The sequence below is a fragment of the Balaenoptera physalus genome (assembly GCF_965194825.1).
Source record: "Balaenoptera physalus genome assembly, chromosome: 10".
In the NCBI taxonomy this organism is placed as follows: domain Eukaryota; kingdom Metazoa; phylum Chordata; class Mammalia; order Artiodactyla; family Balaenopteridae; genus Balaenoptera; species Balaenoptera physalus.
Window position 1 is genome coordinate 36,776,218 of NC_138889.1, and position 24,206 is coordinate 36,800,423.

The window sequence follows — 24,206 nt, forward strand, 5'->3', positions numbered from 1 at the left end:
TTTCTCATTTAACTTTCCCTGTGATGCCCAACCACATTCCACCAGTCATTTACTACAGGAGTCTCAGAGGGGCAAATATAAATACACTAAAAACTAAACATAACAACTTAAGCTTTGTCTCCGGGGCCACCACCCCAGTCAAGATTATAATTAACTTTACCTTACCTTATGTAATAATAATAGCATCCTAGTTGACCTCCTTTCTTTCTACAATTGTCAGCCGGCAATCTGTTCTCCACCAAGCAGTTGGAATGATTTATGTGTGTGTACAGAAACACCAGTACACACACACAATGTGTTGTATGGTTATGTAACAGAACATGTTACTTGCCTAAATGCCTGGCATTACATATGATTTAGAATTCATTTTCTAATGGTTTTCAAGGCTCCACATGATCTGACATCTTTTCTGTCTGAGAATTCTTTTAATTCTTCTTGCTGGGGTTTGTGCTTTCGAAAACTGAAAATCCCTTTGACTCTTTCTAGATAATTTCTAGTCACCATCACTTTAAATAATGACTGATTATTCTCTCTCTCCCTCAATCTCTCTTTTCTTTTTGAATCCTAATTAGACCTTTTTATTAATTATATTTACTATGTCTCCTAACCTACCTTTGAGATTTTCTCTTTATCTGTGCTTATTCTGATTAATATCTTCAAATTCATCTTCAATTTTATTAATTGTATTCCTGGGTTGTTAATCTAATGTTAGTTCCATAAACTGGTTTTTAAATTTTAGTGATTAACTAGAAATTCTATGTGTTTCTTTTCTCCAATCTGCTGTCTCTTTTCCTTTGTTCATTTTCTTGACTACTTATTTTTTAAACATATTATATTTGATATATTAATTATTAACTAATAATTATGTATTACTTGGAGATGGAATTGATTCATACGTTATTACTATTTCAAAATAGTCACCAGATTCACGGTGCTTTTTTATTATTCTTTTTTTTTAATAAATTTATTTTTTATTTATTTATTTTTGGCTGCGTTGGGTCTTTGTTGCTGCGCACGGCCTTTCTCTAGTTGCGGCGAGCTAGGGTCTACTCTTCGTTGCGGTGCGCGGGCTTCTCATTGCGGTGGCTTCTCTTATTGTGGAACATGGGGTCTAGAGCGCAGGCTCAGTAGTTGTGGCACGGGGGCTTAGTTGCTCTGCGGCATGTGGGATCTTCCTGGACCAGGGATCGAACCTGTGTCCCCTGCATTGGCAGGCGGATTCCAAACCACTGTGCCACGAGTGAAGTCCCAGCTTTTTTTATTATTCTTAATTTTAGATTGTGGACCCATAGCTAACTCATTAATGGCTCATATCTGCAACAAACCTGTGGGGCCTGGGTTGAGGGTATATTCCTTCAGAGAGGATCGCTAATCCCAAATCACTTTAATCTAGCAGATTGGAATTTCTTAGACTAGAAAGAATGTACAAAAATCAGAGAAACTGAAACATATAAAAGATTGAATCTATGTTTACAACATTTCAAAGTACAACATTTCATTTTGTTTGTTCATTTGTTTTTTTCTACCTAGATCTCAGGTTAAGAAAGACACCTTTCCATAGTGTCTTCCTTGTTGGCAACTGAATTTTTCTAGTCAAACTTTTCATTTAATGAATATCATTTTAATAACTTTCTTACCTTTATGTGGGGTTCAGTTGCAACTCTGTACCTTAGGCAGAACCGCAACCATCTCCTATGATCTCTTGATTTAATGCTTTTGATATTATTAAACATCATTTTAATTCAGACAGAATAAGTTCTCCATTATCTCTCATTAATTTTTTCAATGGCTAATGGTTTGTTTCATGTATGTGTAAATACATAAAATTTTAATTATTCATTTGATTTTTGCTAGTCCATCTTCTCCATTGTGATTTAAACCCCATGAGGAAAGATATCCTTCTATCTTCCAGATTTATATCCCTAGTGCTTAGCTCAGGGCCTGAAATAGAGTAAGCACACAGATATGATTTGTAAATAGATTAATGAATACTTGCATAAATGTTCTCTATTTTTTTAAATTAACATATTTCTTTTATAATTAAAACTACATTACCTTTTACAAATAACTGATGGTATTTTTTTCTTTTGTGTTTTCCTCTTTTTGAGTAAATCTTAAAGAGCAGACATACTATGCATTGCTGCCTGGAAACATAAGAATGTGTCTCCTCTTTTTTTTCTATAAGGCAGATATTTAAGCCATCAAACCTACCATCTGTACCTTCTGGTGGAAGCACTGAACTACCTGTAATTACTGACAATACGCACTTTTGTGAAAATGCTGCTACTTTCAGTTGGGAACAGGTATCATCACAAAACTGAGCAATATTATGGTAGAGATTGAAGGAATAACATTTTTAAAATTCTAAACTTCAGTATCATAAATAATCAAGAAACTTTAAAAATACTAGCGGATAACATGAACATATTCAATTATTAAGATATCTTTTAAAGTTTACTGAAGTATAAAAATCTCACATGAAGGAATGATTTAATTGACAATCATGTCAGTTCAATGCAATACAGAGCTGCCCCAACAAGCAAGTTAAACTAATTTGCAAATGTCAAGCATGTCCCTTTAAATTGGTTCATTAACTCACTTTTGGAGCACAGTGTCAAGAACTAGGGAGTTACTGGCATTCCTTATTAGCAGATCTCCTGGACAGGGTAAATAGGTTTAGACGGAATTAGATTGATCACTCTGCCTTAGAATTCAGTGCAGCACAGCAAGCTCCAACTGTTTTTCCTCAGGTAGATAAGAGTGAAACATTTCCAGCAATCTAAGTTTCTAATGAGAGCCAGAATGTGTCTCGGCCAATCAGCAAACAGAGGTTTACGAGCTGATGCACACATGTATTTCTGTGAGTCTTCCACTCCTGGTTTTAGTGACAACAGACAGACCTTGTTGAGGAATGCAAAGAAGGAGGCAGTTAATTCAACAGAAAAATTAAATGTTACTAAGGCAAAAAAAGCATTAAGAGGAAATACTGAAGTAACAAAACCCCAAATTGCTGAATGTTGGAGTGGCAAGAATACAGTATTTTGGGAAGTGTGTGTTTTAAGAGTGATATTTAATCCCCTGGATTCTTCACTATAATATATTGATATTTTCACTTGTCATTGTACCTAAAGCCCTGATTTTTCTTTAAAACATGTGAGACAAGTATGTGGTGGTATCCAAGTTGTAAGGGAGTGGTCCATTATATTGTCAGGAACTCATTAACCCCAAGAATATAGTGAAAGTGACATGTGTGACATGCTTTTTGGTCTGTGATACGTCTTTCTGGTACACTTGAGTAATATATATTTAAAACAGATTGCTATGTAGAATTATAATAATTAATGGTCATGAGCAAATAAGTCACACGCCTTAACTTTGGCTGAGGTATTTATTAGCTAGATGATCATGGGTAAGGTATGTAAGCTCTTGTCTCTTCATCTTGTAAAGTGGGCATAACTTTGCTTCTGTGATAATGGCTCTTCTGAATATCAATGAGGGTAAGGTATATAAAGCATATATTAAAGTGCCTATGACATAAGAGGTATTCAATATGGTAGCTCTTCATCCTCATCACCATCATCTCTATTACTCTATACCAGATTTGCTCTCAAGAACACAAGATTTTGAAATAGTTCATTATAAAAATCTCTTAAATTTCTATGAAGAGAGATACCTCTATTCCTAGAAAATGTGCCATAGTGACAAAAAAAAAAGGATTTTAGCATAGGATGAACTGATTTCCATATTCATTATTTTCCAACTATTTAATTCCCTACATCATCTTCATCACTGTATCTGTTAAACACACGTGTAACTCACAGGGTTGTAAATGAATTACGCTAACTGAAAGCCTGTGCCCAGGGCTAGTACACAGTGAGCACATAATAAATACTGTATTCAATGATACCCTTAAACCTTCTAAATATTTTCATCTTATAACAATAGATTCTCATTCTGCAAAGGAAAGACTGGCACTACATGAAGCGACAATTTGTGAGTGAATACTGGAGCCAACCAGATTCCTGACTCTCAACACAAATCTTTGCTTTTTGTCTTAGTATATAAACAACTTACATGAAATATCACACACTATGCTCAAGTCCACACCTGTTTCTATGAAAAACTAACCTCAATAATTTTTACTTTCTTTCTTTATAAATCATTTGTGGATTTACCTGACTGCATTCTGTTGCAGTGATCCAGAGACTTTTTGTAAACCCTTTCTTGGTTTTATAAATACTTCAGTAGAGAAAACTAGTCAGCTTTCAGCTTTGTATCCATCACAGTTCCTAACACTGCTTTATTTTTTAACATATTTTTTTCACCTGTGATACACGTTGGTTTTCAGGGGCCTATATTTAAAATTGGAATCAAAGAAGCCAAACTTCCCTTTAGTTATACATCAGTCCTTCCTCTATGACTGGAGGCATTATAAATATAGCTCTGTACTGCAAATAGCAAAATGCTATTTTGCTATTTGAAATGAGAGGGTAAAAAAGGAAATATGTCTTCTCTTGTCATGAACTATAAACACAATGTCCCAGAAAGAAAACAACAGTGTCAGCACAATTCAAGAAATAAAACAACAGGCTGTCACTGGTCTTTACATAGCAATGTGGTAATGACATAGGGAGCAACACTTCTGAAAGGACCATTCCAGGCACAGCGAGCCTCAACGGTGTGAGTGCCTGCACTACAGAGGTTAGATCTAGCATCAAAGTCCAGGAAATGACTATATAAAATATAGACATTAAGGTGAGAAATAATACGAAGCTAAAGTAATAGTATTCAAATGTTATGGGTGCAGTACATAAAGAGTCAAATAATGCAAGTGGTTATTTCAGATTAGAAAAAATACTACTGGTTCATAAGCATATGGAAAAATGTCTGGCTTAAAATTTTTTAAAAATTAAACTTCTCATAGGGAACAGGGGTTGCGTCTAATACAAATCATCTCCCTGTAGCACCTAGGACAACACACAGCATGTTATTCCATCTATGAGATTAATAAAGACTTTCAAAATGATGGCATGTATGTTGCTATAGTAAAAAAGGTCCTTCATACTTTAGTCATAATGGTTTAAGCAGTTAAATGAAACTGGACAGCAATAGGAATATATGTGTAAGATATTTTTTTAAGTTTGTATCATATGTTCTAACAATTACAATTCTTTGGCTCTCTTTTTTTGTAATAATCTTAATTATAAAATAATTATGTGCAAAGATCTTGATTATAGTGCTATTTCTTTATAGGAAGATATTTAGAAATACCTAAAATATTTTATAAAAACAGTATGATTAACTTATGTCATAAAACCTGATACATGTCATAGTCCTTAAAATAATATTTATGAAGAGTATACATGTGTATATATACTCAAATAAAAACTTCTTAACAAGTACTTTTATTTTTACCACCACTCAATTAATGCTACTGCTATTGGTATACTACTAGATACTATTTATTAAGCAGCTAAAATTTCTCAGACATTCTTCAAAACAATTTATATTTAATATTGCATATAATTCTCATTATAACCTTAAAAGGTAAGTCCCATTTCACAGATAAGAAAAAGTAACTTGCCCAACAGTTACAAAGAAACAGTAGATCTGAGACTTAAATCTACAGAATTAAATTATTTTAAATTGCAGTTACTAGGTTTGGATGAGATCATGAGAGTGGAGCCCTCCTGATGGGATTAGTGCCCTTATAAGAAGAGGAAGAGACACCACAGTTCTCTCTGCCATGTTAGAATACAGCCAGAAGGCAGTCATCTGCAAGCCAGGAATAAAGCTCTCACCAGAACTCAACCATGCTGACACACTGATTTTGGACTTCCCAGCCTCTAGGATTGTGAAAAGTAAATATCAGTTGTTTAAAAAAAAATTTTTTTTTTTCAATTATTTCTGGAAAGATGGAGACACTAGCCAAAATTCAAATGGATGGCCTGTAATTTTAGGTATCATTGATTATTTTATCATTAAACATTTGATTATTCAGATACATAAATACGTTTTGCTATGTGCTTTTATGATTTCAAGACTCGTGAAATGGAAATAGCATTTAAAAATCTGGGCATATTTAATTTTTTGACTATGTGTTAATTTCTTAAAGTAAAGATACCTCAACTGAATACAAAAATTATTTTAAGATTAAAACAAAATAAACTTTGTACCTGTGTTAGGATTTCAGCAGGAATCAAATAACATAGTGAGATAACTCAGGAAAGTTAAATCATGGAATATTTAGGAAGGTGTGAGCAGCTGTTTTTTGTTTTGTTTTGTTTTGTTTTTAAGAGAATCAGGAAACAGATAAGGTTGAGAAAGAATCCAGGGGCTAGCAAAAGTTGGGAGCCAGAGAGCCTTTTGCACTCAAAGGATTGAAGAGCAAGGGGAGGCAGCAATTACCAGAGTCCAGAGAGAAGAGATACAGCTTTAAGTGAGCACTAAAAGAATCAGTGTCCCTTGGTAAAGGAACAAAACCAATCTGCAGCAGCTCAGTGGAGACAGAAGTAGAAAAATAGATACCCACAAATTCACACTTCTTGTCCTCTTTTCCCTGCTGATACCTCGCATGTGAACACAACAGGAAATCCAGTGGCCCAAAGAATTCCCTTGATGGTATTCATAATGCCTGCTTCCTAGGGCAAGAACAGGCCAGAGCAGAGTGGATCAGCCTTTGGTAAATTATTTGCAAAAATGGTTTCAATTATTCCCTTTCCTGTATCTATGACTTTTCAATGTGACTTTGCTTCATCTCCTTTCAAGAGAATGAACCTTGTAATTTTCTTATTTTGGTCAAATAGAGTATAGAACAAGTGTATGCATGAGCCAGTTCTGAGCCTAAGCCTCAAGAGGTTTTCCACACTTGTTCTTTTAACACTCTGCTCAGCCACCATGCATGCAAGCACATGCTAACCTGCTGGGTAATAAGGGACCAGTGGTCAAAGCAGGGTAAGTTTAGTTGGTCCAGTGAAGGCCCAAGTAATGCCAGGCCAACCAAGAGCAGCAAATCTACCCACCCAACTCACAGCTACTCATGGTTGCCTGAGGAATCCAGCTCACCTGTAAACTCATGAGCAATAATAAATGGTTGCTGATTTAAGTTACTTAGTTTTGGGCTGGTTTATTATGGAGCAATAACTAATTAATGCAATATTCTCATTAATGGGTTTACTCATTCGAAAAGTATTTGTTAGTCATGTTAGATGAACTGTACTAAGCACTGTACTAAGTACTGCATAGACAGAATGATTAAATATGAACACATAATTTATTTACACAACATGTAAGTAAAATGCATAGTGTTTTAAACACACAGAAGAGGAACGGTTAATTTAAGAGGTGAAGATATATTTAAAGAAGGAAGACAAGGACCAAAAGGGTAAAAGCATGAAAATGAAAGATGTGTGTGTTGAGTTTTTGGTTGTCAACTAACTTGGCTTTTCTACTGGGTCTATGAGAAGGAATAGAATTTCATGAGGATAGTATTATTAACCATTTTCCCATTCATACCATATTAGTAAATATTTTGTAACTATGGTATATAGATAAATCTGTAGATATATACATTAATTTCCAAGTTTATGTCTTAAGAAAATATATAAAACCCTGGATGTCTGCATAATTTGTACTTCCATATTAGAAAATATTCATATTATAATGTACTATAATTTATTTGTGATTGTGATAATACTACTACTATTGATGATGAATAATAATAATACATAGTATTTATTGAGTATTGCTGACACCGTGCTAAGTGTTTTGAAGGCATTTTTACATGTTACTTGAAAGATGGTATTTTCTCCATTTGCTTATTTGGAAAATGGGGTTTGAAGACATGAATAACTTTTTCCAGGTCTCACAGATATAAAGCAGTGAGCTGGCATTAAAATACTCTCACACACAAACAAACACAAACACACACACACACATTATATATTCAAAAGTATTATGTATACAGTAGTTTTTATTTATATACTAATCTCTAGATGAGGATTGCTCCCGGTCTCACGAATACGAAACCATAAAAAAGTAAGCCACAATGATTTTTATCTCCATAATATTTGAATTAATTAATTCAAAAGATACTAATTATTAATTGAATATTTACTATGTGGTGGACACTTACTGTTTGTTGAACTGCATAAGCTTGTGATTTGTTGCACTTAAATGGGGCATCTCAAAAAAATTTGTAAAAACAATACAGAATCTTAGTGTCTCTGCCCATTTACATTATTATAGACAGTCTATAAGAATTAAGCTACTGAATTAAGAAATGAGGCAAAACAAATTATACCTTCTAAATTCAACACCTAGTAATTCAAAATTCTCTCCTCTGTTAAAAAGAAATAAGTAATTCAACATTTAAGAATTTTAACAACTATTTCAGATAAGTCAGAAAAAACTTACATGAGATTTTGAGATTAACTTTTGTCACCATGAGATCATAAATTCAAACTAGAGATGTGTTTTAACAAGAGAGAAAAATAGCTCAAAATAAGTAAAATAATTCATAAGAAAGCTAGAATTACTGTTTCTAAATTATTAAGACATCAGATGTAAATGGTTAAAATGGCAGAAGAAGCTTCTACACTGATTCTTGTTTGGAGCTTGTGAAGGTTATCACCTATTTGATTTTATTCTCCAAACGCATTCACATGTATTGAATAAAAGTCCAATAGAACTTTCTATGATGATGGAAATGTTCAATAACTGCACTGTCCAATATGGTAGTTACTAGCCACAAGGGCTATTGAAGAGATGAAATGTGGTTAGTGTTACTAAAGCTGTACATTTTTTATTTTATTTCAATTAGATTAAATGTAATTATAAAAAACTATATGTGGCTAGTGGTGAACACAGTTATAGAGGATGGATTCTGAAAGACAGAGACTTTCTCTTCCCCAAAAGTTTCCAAGAAGCAAAGTATATTTTATACTAATCAATGAAAAAACCAATCAAAAATAATAAATAGTTGTATACCTTTTATGCTTTGAAGGTGATTTGACTATTCAAAAAATCATAAAGCATAAGTAAAATTAGATTTTTAATAAAGTGTGGTTATTTTTCAAATTCAATCAATCATATTAATAAATTACAGTGAATGAAATAATACACAGAAAAAATTAGAAATGTCTCAATTACATTAAATTCCCTCAAAAAAAGTATCAAAATCAAATTTCAAGCCAGAAAAGATAGAGACGTTTGGGAACAATTTATTTCTATAACATGAATGTGTGACATCTTAGCTAAGAAAGGACAGAATTTCTTTTCTCATTCAGATCTCTCTCACTTCAGTAGGAAGCAGGAGAGAGACAAACACCAGGAAGATGTATAAATAAATAATTTTCATTTCCCTAGAAAAATGGTTCTGTACAAATAAATCTGACTCCTCCATTTAGGATACAGTAGGGAAGCAGGTCTTGCGTTCAATGACATTTAACTTTTGTTTAAGTGAACTGGCATTTTGTGTTGAGAATCATCTACAAGGTGGTAAAGAAAATTAATTTTGTTTCCTCTTTTCTCTCAACATTAATGTACATGAATGAGTTTGGAGGATAAAATCAAATAGGTGATAGCCTTCATGAGCTCCAAAAAAGAATCGGTGTGGAAGCTGCTTCTGCTTTGGGATTTCCCCTCAGTCTAGCTAGGACCACCTGCCTCAGAACTCCGGCACTCCCAGATCTGCCTGCTAATTCCTCTTACCTCTGCAGTCACTTTTCTTTCTAGGGTACTCTTAACTATAAAGGCAAGGGCACCCTCATGGCATTAATCACTTCTGTTTATATTGTGCAAATTTAAAACCATTTAGACACACTTTCAATGTCTCCTTTGGAAATCTAACATATACTATGTATGTACATATACTATATGTATATCTAACATATGCTTGACTCTCTCAATGTAAATTTCCTAATTTGAATTCAACAGGAAATCTTACACGGACTATCTTCTTTAAATGTTGTTTTAAATTTCTTCCTCTTAAAAAATCAATAAGGACATAATCACTGACAAGGATACACTAGGGTATATTTCTGTTGATATTAATCTGAATTTTAACTGGTTTAGGTTGAAAAATACATTTTTGTATTATTGAATATATATACATATATAAATACAAATAGCACAATTTAGGAATTAATGCAACTATTTCTTTCAGCAGTCACATTGAAATGGAATAAGTGTTCATTTTATTTGAATGACATCAATACATCCTTTAATGTAAGTCACATAGTACAGATTAATTTCTAAGATTGTGTGCATTTCATCATGGTTTCCATGTTATGTAATAGAATATACCTGAAAGAGAGGAAAGAAATGATTGAAATCATATTTAATTTAGGTGAAATATAACGAAGTGAAAAATAGTATATCTTGGAGGTTAAAAGAGAAGTTTGCCTTAATTATTTTTCTACAAGCCCTTAATGGCAAAATTTCAAAGTAAGTTGACAAATCAATGAATTGTGATTTGCAGTTTAAGAAGTAAAATTACTGTTTGTATAAATCAGTCTCTGTTGATTATGCCAAACACAATTATAGAGGCAACATAAGGCAGTGTTTAAAAGCATACTTTCCATACTTTCCAGAACCGACTAATCCAAGCTTGAACTGTGACACAGCAACTTAGTTTTGTGACCTTGGGAAGTACACTTAGGTTCTCTGTGCCTCAGTTTCTTCTGTGTAAATGGACTAATAATAACACCTACGTCATAAAGTTTAAGTGAGAATTAAATAAGTTTTCATGTATAAACCCTGGTGGATGGACAGTAACATAAGTAATATATGTTTTGTGGTAATTTAAAAATATGACCACAGAGTCTTTGATACACCTATATTCAATGGAGCTTACCTCTCCTCCACTTGAGTGTGAGCTGTTACTTAGTAGCTTGCTTCTAACAACAAAATGTGGTAGAAATGGCTGAGTGTGACTTCCGAGGGCAGGTTATAAAAGACATTGAGTTATTGTTTTTCTCTCTTGTATCACTTACTCTGGGGAAAAATGCTGTGACATCATTTGGACACTAAAGCAAGCCTAAGAAAAGGTCCTGGAGTCCTCCTGACAAAGGTCTATAAGGACCTGAGGTCACTTGCTGACAGCCATGTGAGTGAGCCGTCTTGGAGGCGAATCTTCAGCTCCAGTCAAGCCTCTGGATCACTGTAGTCCCAGCCAACACTTTGACAACTTCACTAGAAACTAAAAACTCTCAGAACTGTGGGATAATAAATATATGCTGTTTCAGCCTCCTAAGTTTTGGGGTAATTGTTAACCCAAATTAGGTAACCAATACAAGTGTTAGGTATTATTAGTGTGTCTATACTGCATTTAGAACATTATTCTGCAAGTGAATAAATTATGTTAATGTTTATTTTCCTATTCCATAGATAAAACTGTTTCTGATGTTTTATAACAAGGTAGCACTAACATTTTTTAGGGTGAAGACATTAATATAATACTGATTTAAGTATACTATTTTGTTTACCAGCTGTGTTTTTACCAAAATATTTAAAACATATAGAAATGGCACTTTTTTCCATTAATATTTTACATCACTTTAGCAAGTACTTAATTGCTTTCGGTTCAGAATTCATACATCTAATTAAATTAATTTTGTTATATCATAAGATACAAATTAACTTTATTGTAACATAATATGATTTTTGTTATATGACAACTTAACTCATTTTAGAAATGGAAAATACAATACCGGGTAAATTCTACCAGTTTATGCACTCATTCACCCATTCATCTAGCAAATATTTATCATCTTACAAACATAGTTCTACACACTGAAGATGTAAAGAAGATGTGAAGAAGACAAACATGATCCCTTACCTCAGGGAGCTTATAGTCTGGAAAAGTATGTTGGTAACAACTCTGTCATCTTAATGATATACAAAAGCTTTTCTTAGATCACTGCCATTATATTGCATATGAAAATGCACTCTGTGCAAAGTCCCTGTCTCAGAGAGATAATTCATACATTGGCTAGAACAGAACTATAATGGTTGTATTGGTACCACATTTCAGACTGAATGTGAATTTAGCATTCTTTTTTTTTTTTTAATATATGAGAGGCAGCTTATAGGCACAGTGTTAGAAATGCTGGGAGAGAACTTCTGCTCTTAAATCCTTATTGCATTTCCACCTTAATTCATGAAATTCTATTAACAGAAAAATATCTGTGGTCTAAAAATTAAGATGACAGGTGTGGGAAAAGGTCTCATGTAAACTTATACTCAAGAGAAAAGACTGACTCTGATACATTTAGAGCACTAACTGTGATGGAAGGAGCGAGGGAGGAGATAGATCAAGGACACTGAGTTACAGAAGGGCTCAGGGGTAGGTCCCCACTGATCATCCCTGGGTAAGAAGGTGCTGAAAAAAATTATTTGATTGACAATTTTTCAGAATCATAGCAAAATGAGGAGAGTTGTGCTTACACAGAAAGACTGTACAGATTAATTTGGAAAGAATTTTTTGAACACATACTCTTATTGATAAAATATTTTAAATACCTACTCTGAAGTGTTATTAACACTACTTACATACATGTATTACTAAATAAACACATTTTAAATCATAATATAAAAATACAGGATAGGTTATTTCGAGGCCTGAAAGAGCAGGGGTGGAATTAGTGCAGAGAGCTAAAGTAAGAGATTGGCAAGTAAATGAAGAGATTGAGAAAGATGCAGACCAACCTTAAACAGTTCTATGCTGATGTACAACTTTCAAACATTTATTTATCAATTCTACATTTTCCTTTGCATTTCTTGCCAGATAAATAGCTGGGTATTTCAAAAGAAAGATATAGCAACTACCTGACTTAGACAATCATATGTTGTCATTTATAAAATGAAGTCTTCTATGAGAATCAATTTGCTCATTTTGTATCTAATTCTTGTAGGACTGTTTTGCTCTAAGAGACATTTATGTTCATGCAAAATAATCGTCCCATAAGTGTTGGCTTATATTAGTTCTCTGATAAATCTACATTTATAACATAGATGTATTTATACTTCAAGTAGTACGCTCTCCTAGATAGACAAATAGGTTTCAGTATCAAAAGGAATTATGTCCAATGGAAGTTCAGTCAATGTTAGCATAAGGATATTTCTGGACGTGAAGGGAGACTCCTACTCCTACTCTTACTGTGAGGAAAGTAAAATGGGTTTAAGAACTGCCTTCCCTGCCGCACATGCAGTGCAAGATTCTTTACTTCTTTGTAAATATGTAAGATTAGAAGAAAAACTGTATTGTATAAGCAGCTCAGTGTTAAATGCTAATCAACAAACATATCAACTCTTTTAAGTACACTGTTGAGCAAGTAACCTTTGTATTCAAAGTTTGTTTTTCTTTTCCACCACAATCAAAAAAAGGTCAGGGAACAGAAAAAAAAATTCAGATTTACATCATTAAAAATTATTACTTACAGTGATCAAACACACATAAATTAAGACAGGAGATGATTATTACTTATTCTATTTTAAAAACAAAAAAAATAAGACAGACAAATGGGTTTAACAAAGGACACTCAGCAAGTCTCTAGCAGAGATGGAAATAAGAGGACAGAACGGGCAGCTCACTGCCGCTCAACATTGCAGTGCTTTGGCACTTCGACAGGATGATTAACTTTGACAGGCTAAATTAACACAAACATAAAACAGAGGAAATCTATCCTTGCTTGTCTCTCTGCCAGGAAATACAAGCCAGTAATTGCTGAGATCCCACTTTTCAGCATAAAACAGGCCAAATGCTTACATCAAGAGAATGATTTTGCAGAGCAAGACTCTACTCTGATTTTAGGGTCATTGGAGTCTAGCGTCCTTTTCACAACAGAATTTTCTCTTAAATTCTATCCAGGTTAAATGTAGGTACACATAAATGCCGCAGCCTGTCTAAACACATGCTTTAAAAGGAATCAGACAAGCATGAGACCAGTGCTGCAAAAGGAATTCGCCAACTACACTAAAAGCCTTTTTTTTTTTTTTTTTTTTAATTTTTATTTATTTATGGCTGTGTTGGGTCTTCGTTTCTGTGCGAGGGCTTTCTCCAGTTGTGGCAAGCAGGGGCCACTCTTCGTCGCGGTGCGCGGGCCTCTCACTATCGCGGCCTCTCTTGTCGCGGAGCACAGGCTCCAGACGCGCAGGCTCAGTAATTGTGGCTCACGGGCCCAGTTGCTCCACGGCATGTGGGATCTTCCCAGACCAGGGCTCGAACCCGTGTCCCCTGCATTGGCAGGCAGATTCTCAACCACTGCGCCACCAGGGAAGCCCCTAAAAGCCTTTTTTATCCATATACTTTTTCTGTAAGGGTATTTTCAAACAAATATAGGGTAAGATCTACCCATTTATCCTTAAGAAGTATTGATGTGTGTTGAGCCAGTCATTCCCCATTGATTACACTCAATACAAGACAACATATTTTGGTTTTTGCATTAAAGATACTATGACTTCTCTCTTCTTTACATAAAATACAAGAAGTAAACTCACTGCAAGGGGACTTGTTTTTACGCAAACTGCAGGGAATAACGATGGTATTCTTTCAGTATCTTTTCAATGGCCTACTTTAATAATTTTCAGTCATCTTGAAAAATAATCTCATAAAACTGATTGTGATCCTTGAAAATGCTCAAAATATTTTGGCAGATTTTGATTTGCTTATTCCAGGCTCTGTTTTTCTAGATTTTTTAACTCCTTGATTCTACTTTCCAGCCCCAGATATTAGCTTCTATGTACCTCCTAAACACATTATATGCATTACATCTTTTAATCCTGTAAAATCTCTTAGTTAAGGAAACTGAAGGTCAGAGAGATTAAAGAACTTGCCTAAGACCAAATAGCTAGAAAACAGCAGAGTGAAGATTTAAACTTGGGATTGTCAGACAGCTTAGCTAAATGAAAAATAATGCCCCTGTGTATGTACCCACGCTCTTGGTTCAATATGCACACATACTGGACCCATATTGCACCCATGCTTTAGATATTAAAAATGCTAGAATTTAGAGTAAAAGCAACCACATATGAATCCTTGTTCTGAGTAAGAGGAGAGTGCCTTTTAGTTGTACAGAAGTACACTTCTTAAGGAGTTCCTGCTGAAAATGCAAATATAAATTTTAGAATATGGGACTTGTGACTTCTATGAAATATAATAGCATTGGAGTAGTGTGTGTGTGTGTGTGTGTGTGTGTGTGTGTGTGTATGAGAGAGAGAGAGAGAGAATGAGTGAGAATGAGTATCTGGAGCTCACAGTGGAATCCATACACCTTTATGTATTAGTACATTAGAAAGTTAAACAAATGGGAACCAACAAAATGGATGCTAATTCATTTATTAATGTTTGCCATTGATTTTATGGGCAGCTGATAGTAATTTTTTGTCCTTTCATTAAAAGAAGATGGAAGCTACTTAAATACTTTAATTATTGGGGTTAGAAATAGATTCGCTTTTATCAGATCAATATTGCTTTGACCAAATGGCAATTAAACTGACAAGACTTCTACTATAGAATGAAGGAAGGGGTTTAATTAAATTTCATTCTCTAGCCTTCATAATGAAGGAAAAGGATCAGCGTTTGTTATATTTTTGAACTGCACATGGATTGTAACTTAAAAACCAAAAATAGAAGTCTTTAGAAAGACTGAATTTTACATTAGGACAAAATGAAAAAAAAAAAAGGATATTTTCTATTTCTTATTCTACATATTTGTAAAAATATTTCCACTATTTACTTCTGCTTTATCTTAAAAACAACTAGTAAATTCAAGTGGTTACTGGTTGTACATTAGAACTAGTTGGAAATTTGGCTAACCTATGAATAACCTTATCAGTGGGAATACTGTTGTCAATAGCAATGCCTTACTTCAGGTCTGGATCATCCCAGAGACTATTTCAGTGCTTATTAGTTGGCTTCTTGTTATCAGTGTCAAATTCTCTCCATTCTTCTCCATAATGCTACCAAATGAGAAGTCCTAGGATTCAAATCTTAACCATTACTCCCCATCCCCTTTTTAAGCCTCCTATTATTCTCCACTACTTACAGAATGCAGCTCAGTTTTTCTTACTATTAAATAAAAGACCCTTTCAAATCTGCCTTTTGTCCCACGTCCTAGATGTTCCACACTGAACTAACTTCAGTTCTACGAAAATACTGTGTGACTCCTGTTTTTGTTGTTATTCGCGGTTGCCCATATTCCTCTGTCTGCTGAAATGGTACCAGATTTGTCTGGCAAAATATTTCGTTTATCAGGAAACAGTGCAAATACCATCTCTTTTCTCAACTTGTTTCCTTCCCCTACTTCCATTCTTGCCCTACTTCCACCTTCCTCTGTCCAAAGTTAGTCACTAATCCTCTGTTCTCCTTGCGTACTACATATTCATATCATAAAACACATTATGCTATATTGTCATAATCTGTTTATGCATTAGTTTCCCCACCGAAATTCAAATTCAGTAATGTACAAGGCTATTCAACAATAGCCTTGTAGTCATCTTTATACCACTAATGCCAAACGCAGAGCTTAGAATGTAGTAGGCACTCAATAGCTACTTACTGCACAAATGAGATTTTATTATATTTTAAAAGCCTACTTTATTCAGTAAGGTAGTAAACAATTTTATGGAAGGAAAAAGCAGAAACTACCATTGTCCTACTAATAGATAATTTATTTTGCAAGACATAAACCTTTGAATTCAAATGTGAGTGGAGTGGGAGTGGACCAAGATAGCAAAGTTCCACTTAAATTGCTAAAAATCACAACACAAAGTCAAGCAGCAGTTCACTTTCAACATTAGGGAAGAAGACCCCTTCAAACAAGATACCCAATATTTCAACCTTCTTTCTGCAAACTGCAACACCTCTTATCATTTTGCCTAGAGCTTCAATCATTCTACTTTTCTGACATGTTGTCCGTTCCTAGTTTTGTTGTCCTTAGAGTCTACATTATGCACTAAGACAACTAATTAGAGTGGCAAATAATAGGGCAACAGTTCCAAATTAACTTTCAATATTATTGTCCTGTTGCCAGTGGCAAAAGCAATGATAACAAGGATAAATCTACACTGCTCCTTGCTAAACACCTATTAAAATAAATGATTCAGTAAAAATCATATTTGGGTTCCGTTCTATAACATGCATCATTTTTCCCTGTTTTAGAGAGTTGCATGAAAGAACATTTCTTTCTCCAATATTACTCTCGCTCCAAATTTCTAAATAGTTTTCTCTATAAACCTTACTCTTCCAAATACCTTTCAAGTTAAAATTTTTATTTTGTTCTTAATTTCTTTGGAAATAGCAAAGTCAGTGTATCATTTTAATTCATTGAAAACACTCTAAGTTTTAAGTAAGTTTTTACCTCAATTCATTTAGCTCATTAAATACATTCATTCAGGGAATTTTACTTCCTTTGTCTACTTTAGTAGTTAACATTAATAATCTTTGCAATAAAAGCCTCCTAAGAACCTTCACCACACTTAAGACTTTATAGAAACATAAAGTTAATTGATGATAAATTTTTCAAAAAATGATATTGCCTACCTTGTCATGTTAAAATTTAACATTCCCAAAATGAAGATAAATTACTATTCATTTTCTGGGAAAAGAAATAAGAATGGTAAATTTCATTTTACAGTAGAAATTGTCTTTGACAATATGTTATATTACACACACATAAATAATTTTTTAGCTTAAGAAGCAGTTTATGAAATATGAAAAAAAAAATTAATGCTGAGAGAGGGTTTCTAAAGCTTTACTTTAGGCATAAATTCTTTAAAAAACTTCTAAACTATTGAGTACTTTCTAAAGGTAGGTTTCCCCAAACTACATGGTATCATTAAATCTGTCATCTTCAAGTTGTAGCACCATGAAGTAGGCCAAGTCTGTCTTCCTTTACTTCTGCTATTGCTTTTAGAATTTCCTTTGTTCCTCTGCCCAGTGAATTCTCATCATCACCCCCAAAATACAGCACCTCACAAAATTATCTATCAAATAGTGGCCAAACTTATCTAATTCCATGTTTTTCATACCTATATTTGTGGATTCATATACTATAGATGTTTTTAATCTTAAAATTACCTTTAAGTAATTTCAATAAAATGAGAAAATATGGAAGTGTAAAACAAAATATTTAAAAGGTTGAACAATGTCCAAACAAATTTTGCAAATTTGCAAATTTTGTAAATTATTTAGCCCATAAATTCTAACTTAACATACTAGGAAGATAAGCAGGAATAATTAAATAATGTCACCTTGTGTAAAATTTAGAATAATCATTGTTCTTTATTGTTCATACTTAGAGAAATAGGTTTCATCTGAGCAAAAACCACACTATTTTACAATTGGCGATTGTACTTAGGGTATATATTTATTTAAATAAATAACTGATATTTTTACCTTACAATCATTGCATTATTAAGGAGAAAGCTCAATAAATCTACCAGCAAATTACTATCAGAACTATAAACATAATATCAAATAAGGGATAAATATATATTGATTAGGTGATTTAGTTTATTCTGTTAACTTCAAATGTGTACAGGATTTTTGCTTTGGATAACAGCTGAAGTAGCATTTGGCCACTTTTCATAAGCAAAATAAAATAGTTTTCCCTTTTCTCCTTTTCCCCCTAAAGCAAGATCTTTAAACCATTTTTATCTTTGTAAAATTGTCCTAGATGGTCAGAGTATAATGAGTATATGTCATTATCAGAATTAACTTCCTGGAATATTAATTTGATAAATTTAATCTCAGAACATAGGGGTGTACCACATACAATATATTTATATAAAATAGTGTGTATATTAGTGTAAGATTTTTAAATTTTGTTTTTGATGATAAGAAAGATTTGTAGACAGTAAAGTTCAATTGGCACGCATAATCGTTGATAATTAGACATCATGCAACTATTTAGAAAGATATTCCTCTGTTCCTCATGATAAAGGTAAGGAACTGAGAAACAAGGTAGGGGCAGAAATATGCTCATTAGTGATGCATTACATGGAAAAATCTTACATGGGAAAGAAAATAGCAGATACATAAAAACATGATATATTAGCCTGTTCCAAAATTACTTCCCAATTTTTAGAAATCCAAATTACTAACATCAGTTTTCAAAGGGCTTCTTAAGATAACAGGATTTTTCACTGATTTAATGTTAGTTTGGGGTTTAACATTAATGATTTAATATTAGTTAGGGATCATACGGGCTGGTGTATTTTATGTAGTCAAGCCCACATCATCCAATAAAATTCATTCTGGGGTGGGTAGAAAAAAAGGAGTTATAATACATGAATCCATTCATCCTTCTTTCCTTTCTTAATGAATTTTACCTTAAGAAGTATTTATTAAAAACTAACAGCAATGTAATTCTGTGCTAGGTGTTGCAGGGGCAAGAAGAGAAGTGTAAGCCATTACTGTCAACCTCAACTACCTCAACTCTGTATGAAGAAATGCATAAATAATTTTAAACAATAGAATTCAATTTAATGTTTTTAAATTAAAAGGGTCTCCCCAAAACACAGCAGAGTAATAAACGGATGTGTATTAACACAATTTCAAATAATTGGTATAAACTCCACTTGTTATTCATTCATAGTACTGTCATTTCATATGTATATACAAGATATGATGGACTGCAAAAGAGAAAAGAAGAAAATTATAAGCAACAAATGCTTTTTTGGTCTAGAAGATAAGGAGGTCAGTTATGCCAAAATTTTGGAAGAATCTTATAGTGTGGGTTGAATTTAAGCTGAGCCTTGAAAAATAAGTGAAAATTAAAGAAGAAATAATAGGAAGAAGTATTCCTAGAAGACGATAACTCAATAATCATTATTTTAACTGTTATCATTATAATAATTATTGCAACGATCACAACAGGAAAACCAATTTTTAAAGTTTATTGCAAGTTTTATATTAAAGGTTTAATACATATTGTTTTATTTATTCATCCCTAAATCTTTCTCAGTAGGTTCTATTTTATCTCTATTTTAAAAAGGAGGAAACAGGCTTGGAGATTAAGCACCTTTCCTAAGACCATAGAGTTAAGAAGTGTCAGAGGCAAAAGTCATATCTAGGTGCTTTGTCTCCAAAGGCCATGCTTTCAAATATCACTATTTACTTCCCGGCTTAAAAGAAAATATTGAGAGGCAGAAATGTCATGGTGAATCTCAGGGACCATACAATCATGTGTGTTTTAAGCATATGGTTCACATTGGAAAACAAATCTTAGTTTTATAAGATATACCAGATTTCAGACCAAGAGAATTACCCAAGAATATCCCCAGAGAAGGCTTGGGTTTATGGAATGCCCTGTAATTGATGGAGGGATGTTGAACATAAAATTTGTGTACTTATGACCTGTGCTAGGAAGGCTCTATTACATGAAAATTTACAGAGTTTTAGAGTCCTAACTCAGACAGATAGTACTTAGAGATTTCTGTCACAAATAACATCATGATAAAATTATATACTTCAGAGAGACCACGCTAGATGTAGCTAGCAAAGAACAATGTCAAATTCAAATATACTTGCCACTTTACCTATGATGGGGAGTAGAATATGTCACTCCCCCAAGTATGCCTCTTTGGCATAAGGTTTGCTCTTGAGCTGGTTATTTTTTAAGAAACAGCAAACATAGGAGCATCTCTGAAAATTTAGAAGTTACTACTCTGAAAGAGACATTTACATTTATTTGTAAGGATGTCTCCTTCTCTGTACCAGGAAGAAGGGAATGACTAAATCTCTAGAAACTTTTATCAATAGAGAAGGTAACTGACTTAAATTTGCACAACAACCATACCCTTGTTTACTATTCATTGCCAGATAACCTTCTATAACTGGCTTTTCTCTCCCTGTAACATCTATCTATCTATCTATCTATCTATCTATCTATCTATCTATCTATCTATCATCTATCTATCCAACTATCTATCATCTATCTATTTATCTAAATATAAGATGCATACTGTTTCCGAGAATGGCTGCATCAATTTACATTCCCACCAACAGTATACAAGGGTTCCCTTTTCTCCATATCCTCACCAGCATTTGTTATTTGTGGTCTTTTTGATGATAGCCATTCTGACAAGTGTGAAATGATGTATCATTGTGGCTTTGACTTGCATTTCTCTGATGATTAGCAATGTTGAGCATCTTTTCATGTGCCTGTTGGCCATCTGTATATCTTCTTTGGAAAAATGTCTATTGGGGTCTTCTCCAAATTTTTTTAATCATTGCTTATTTTTTGATATTGAGTTGTATGCATTTTGGATATTAACCCCTTATTAGTCATATCATTTGCAGATATTTCTGCCCATTCAGTAGGTTGTCTTTTTGTTTTGTTGATGGTTTCCTTTGTTGTCTAAAAGCTTTTAAGTTTAATTAGGTGCCATTTGTTTATTTTTGCTTTTATTTCCTTTGACTTAGGAGACAAATCCAAAAAAAAAATGTTGCTATAATTTATGTCAAAGAGTGTTATACCTCTGTTCCACTCTAGGTTTTTATGGTTTCCAGTCTTATATTCGGTCTCTAATATATTTTGAGTATATTTTTGTATATGGTGTGAGAAAATGTTCTAATTTCATTCTTTCTATATAGCTGTTCAGTTTTCCCAGCACTGCATATTGAAGAGACTGTCTTTTCTACAGTGTATATTCTTGCCTCCTTTGCAGTATATTAATTGACCATAGATGCATGTGTTTATTTCTGGGCTCTTTATTCTGTTTCATTGACCTATATGTCTGTTTTTGTGTCAGTACTATACTCTTTTGATTACTCTAGCTTTGTATTATAGTCTGAGGTCAGGGAGCATGATACCTCCAGCTCTGTTCTTCTTTCTCAAGATTGTTTTGGATATTCAGGCTATATTGTCTTTCCATTCAAATGTTAAAATTATTTGTTCTACTTCTTTGAAAAATGTCCTTGGTATTTTCATAGGGATTGCATTGAATCTGTAGATCGCCTTGGGTACTGTGGTCATTTCAACAACATTAATTCTTCTAGTCAATGAACAGGTTCTAACTTTCCATCTGTTTGTGTCTTCTTAAATTTCTTTCATCAGTGTCTCATAGTTTTATGAGTAAAAGTCTTTTACCCCTTTAGGTAGGTTTATTCCTAGTTATTTTATTATTTTTCATGCAATTGTAAATGGGATTATTTCCTTAATTATCTTTCTGATAGTGTATTGTTAATGTATAGAAATGCAATGGACATATATATTAATTTTTGCACCCTGCAACTTTATCAAATTCATTTATGAGTAATTTTTGGTGGTGTCTTTAGGATTTTCTATGCATAGTATAGTATCATCTGCAAGCAGTAACAATTTTACTTCCTTCTTAGCAATTTGGATATCATTTTTTTTTTTTTCTTATCTGATTGTTGTGGCTAGGACTTCCAATTTTATGTTGAATAAAATTGGTGAGAGTGGGCAATCTTGTCTTGTTCTTGATCTTAGAGGAAATGCTTTCAGCTTTTTATTGCTGAGTATGATGTTAGCTGTGGGCTTATCATATATGGTCTTCATTATGTTGAGGTATGTTCCCTCTATACACACTTTCTGGAGAGTTTTTATTTTATGTTGAATTTTGTCAAAAGATTTTTCTCCATTTTTGAGATGATCATATGACTTTTATTCTTCAATTTGTTAATGTGGTGCATCACATTGATTTATGGATAATGAACCATCTCTGCACCCCTGGGATAAGTCCCATGTTACCATGGTGTATGATCCTTTTAATGTATTGCTTGATTTGGTTTTCTAATATTTTGCTGAGGATTTTTGCATCTATGTTCATCAGTAATATTGGCTTGTAATTTTCTTTTTTTGTGGTATCTTTGTCTGGTTTTGATATCAAGTGATGCTGGCCTCATTAAATGTTTTCAGAAACATTCTTTCCACTGAAAATTTCTGGAATAGTTTGAAGAGGATAGGTGTTAAATCTTCTCTAAATTTTTCATAGAACTTGCCTCTGAAGCAATCTGGTCTTGGACTTTTGTGAGTTGGGAGCTTTTTTTTATTACTGATTCAATTTTATTATTGGCAATTGGTTGTTTCATATTTTCTATTTCTTCCTGGTTTAGTCATGGAAAAAATTTGTCCATTTCTTCTACACTGTCCATTTTATTGGCATATAGATTTTCATAATAATCTTTTATGATCCTTTGTATTTCTGTGGCATCAGTTGTACCTTCTCTGTTTTCATTTCTGATTTTATTGTTTTGGGTCCTAACTGTAAATGCCTGCATAATACAATTAAGAGTAAAAGAAATAACTCATTCCTACTTTTGAAGAGTTTGAAATTTCTAGACAGTGATTTTATATTTGCATACTATTTGTAGTATCCCAAATGTCATCACAGGTCTCATTGATACTTAGAAAACATATTGAGATTTATTATTCTCATTTTACAGACAATGAAACTGGTTTAGTTTGCTCAAGGACATACAGTTAGTAATTATGCCTATGTAAATAGGACCCTCATTACCATCCAGTAGTACCATATTCCTTTCTACACACTGATTCCCTAAAGATAAGAAAATTAAACATATGAAATAAGATTTTTAATGCTAATTTTAGCCGTACATATACTTTTAGAAAGTAATCACTTGGGCCAAGTTTTGAGACAAAGCCTAGTTATACTTACTAGCATTTAAAAGAGGAGATAAGAAAATTTAGTTTTGATTCCATGATTGTATACACAGAAAATTCAAGGATCTGTTACATACAAAAATTATTATTATGATGTTTAATTTACCCTTTTTTATATCTTAGAGAGAAGCACACAGGAATAGAAATATGAAAAAGATTCTATTCCCCACAGACACAAAGCTCTAAAGCTTTAACAAGAAAGGTACTGGACATGCACAAAGACTACTGTATAAATTAAACTGAGGGACAAAAAAACAAGGTATGAATAAAAGGAAATCCATTCCATATTCTCAGATTCTTGGTTAAAAATACCTGAGACATTAACAAAAAAGATCCCTCCAAAAGTTTTATACATATATGTGTGTGTATATATATATATATATATATATATATATATAGCAATTCACACACACACACACACACACACTCACACACACACCCCATATATCTTAGGTTGGCCAAAAAATTTGTTTGGGTTTTTCCGCAAAGTATTACAGAATATCCGAAAGAACTTTTTGGCCAACCCAATCCATTTGAATTAAATGCTCACATACA

General features: G+C 33.2%; 1 protein-coding gene across 1 annotated transcript in view; it reads right to left on the minus strand.

The window, feature by feature from the left end:
• The window catches only part of CNTN5 (contactin 5), a 1,367,783-nt gene that overhangs the window by 1,100,827 nt on the left and 242,750 nt on the right, over window positions 1-24,206 (minus strand). The window lies entirely within an intron of this gene.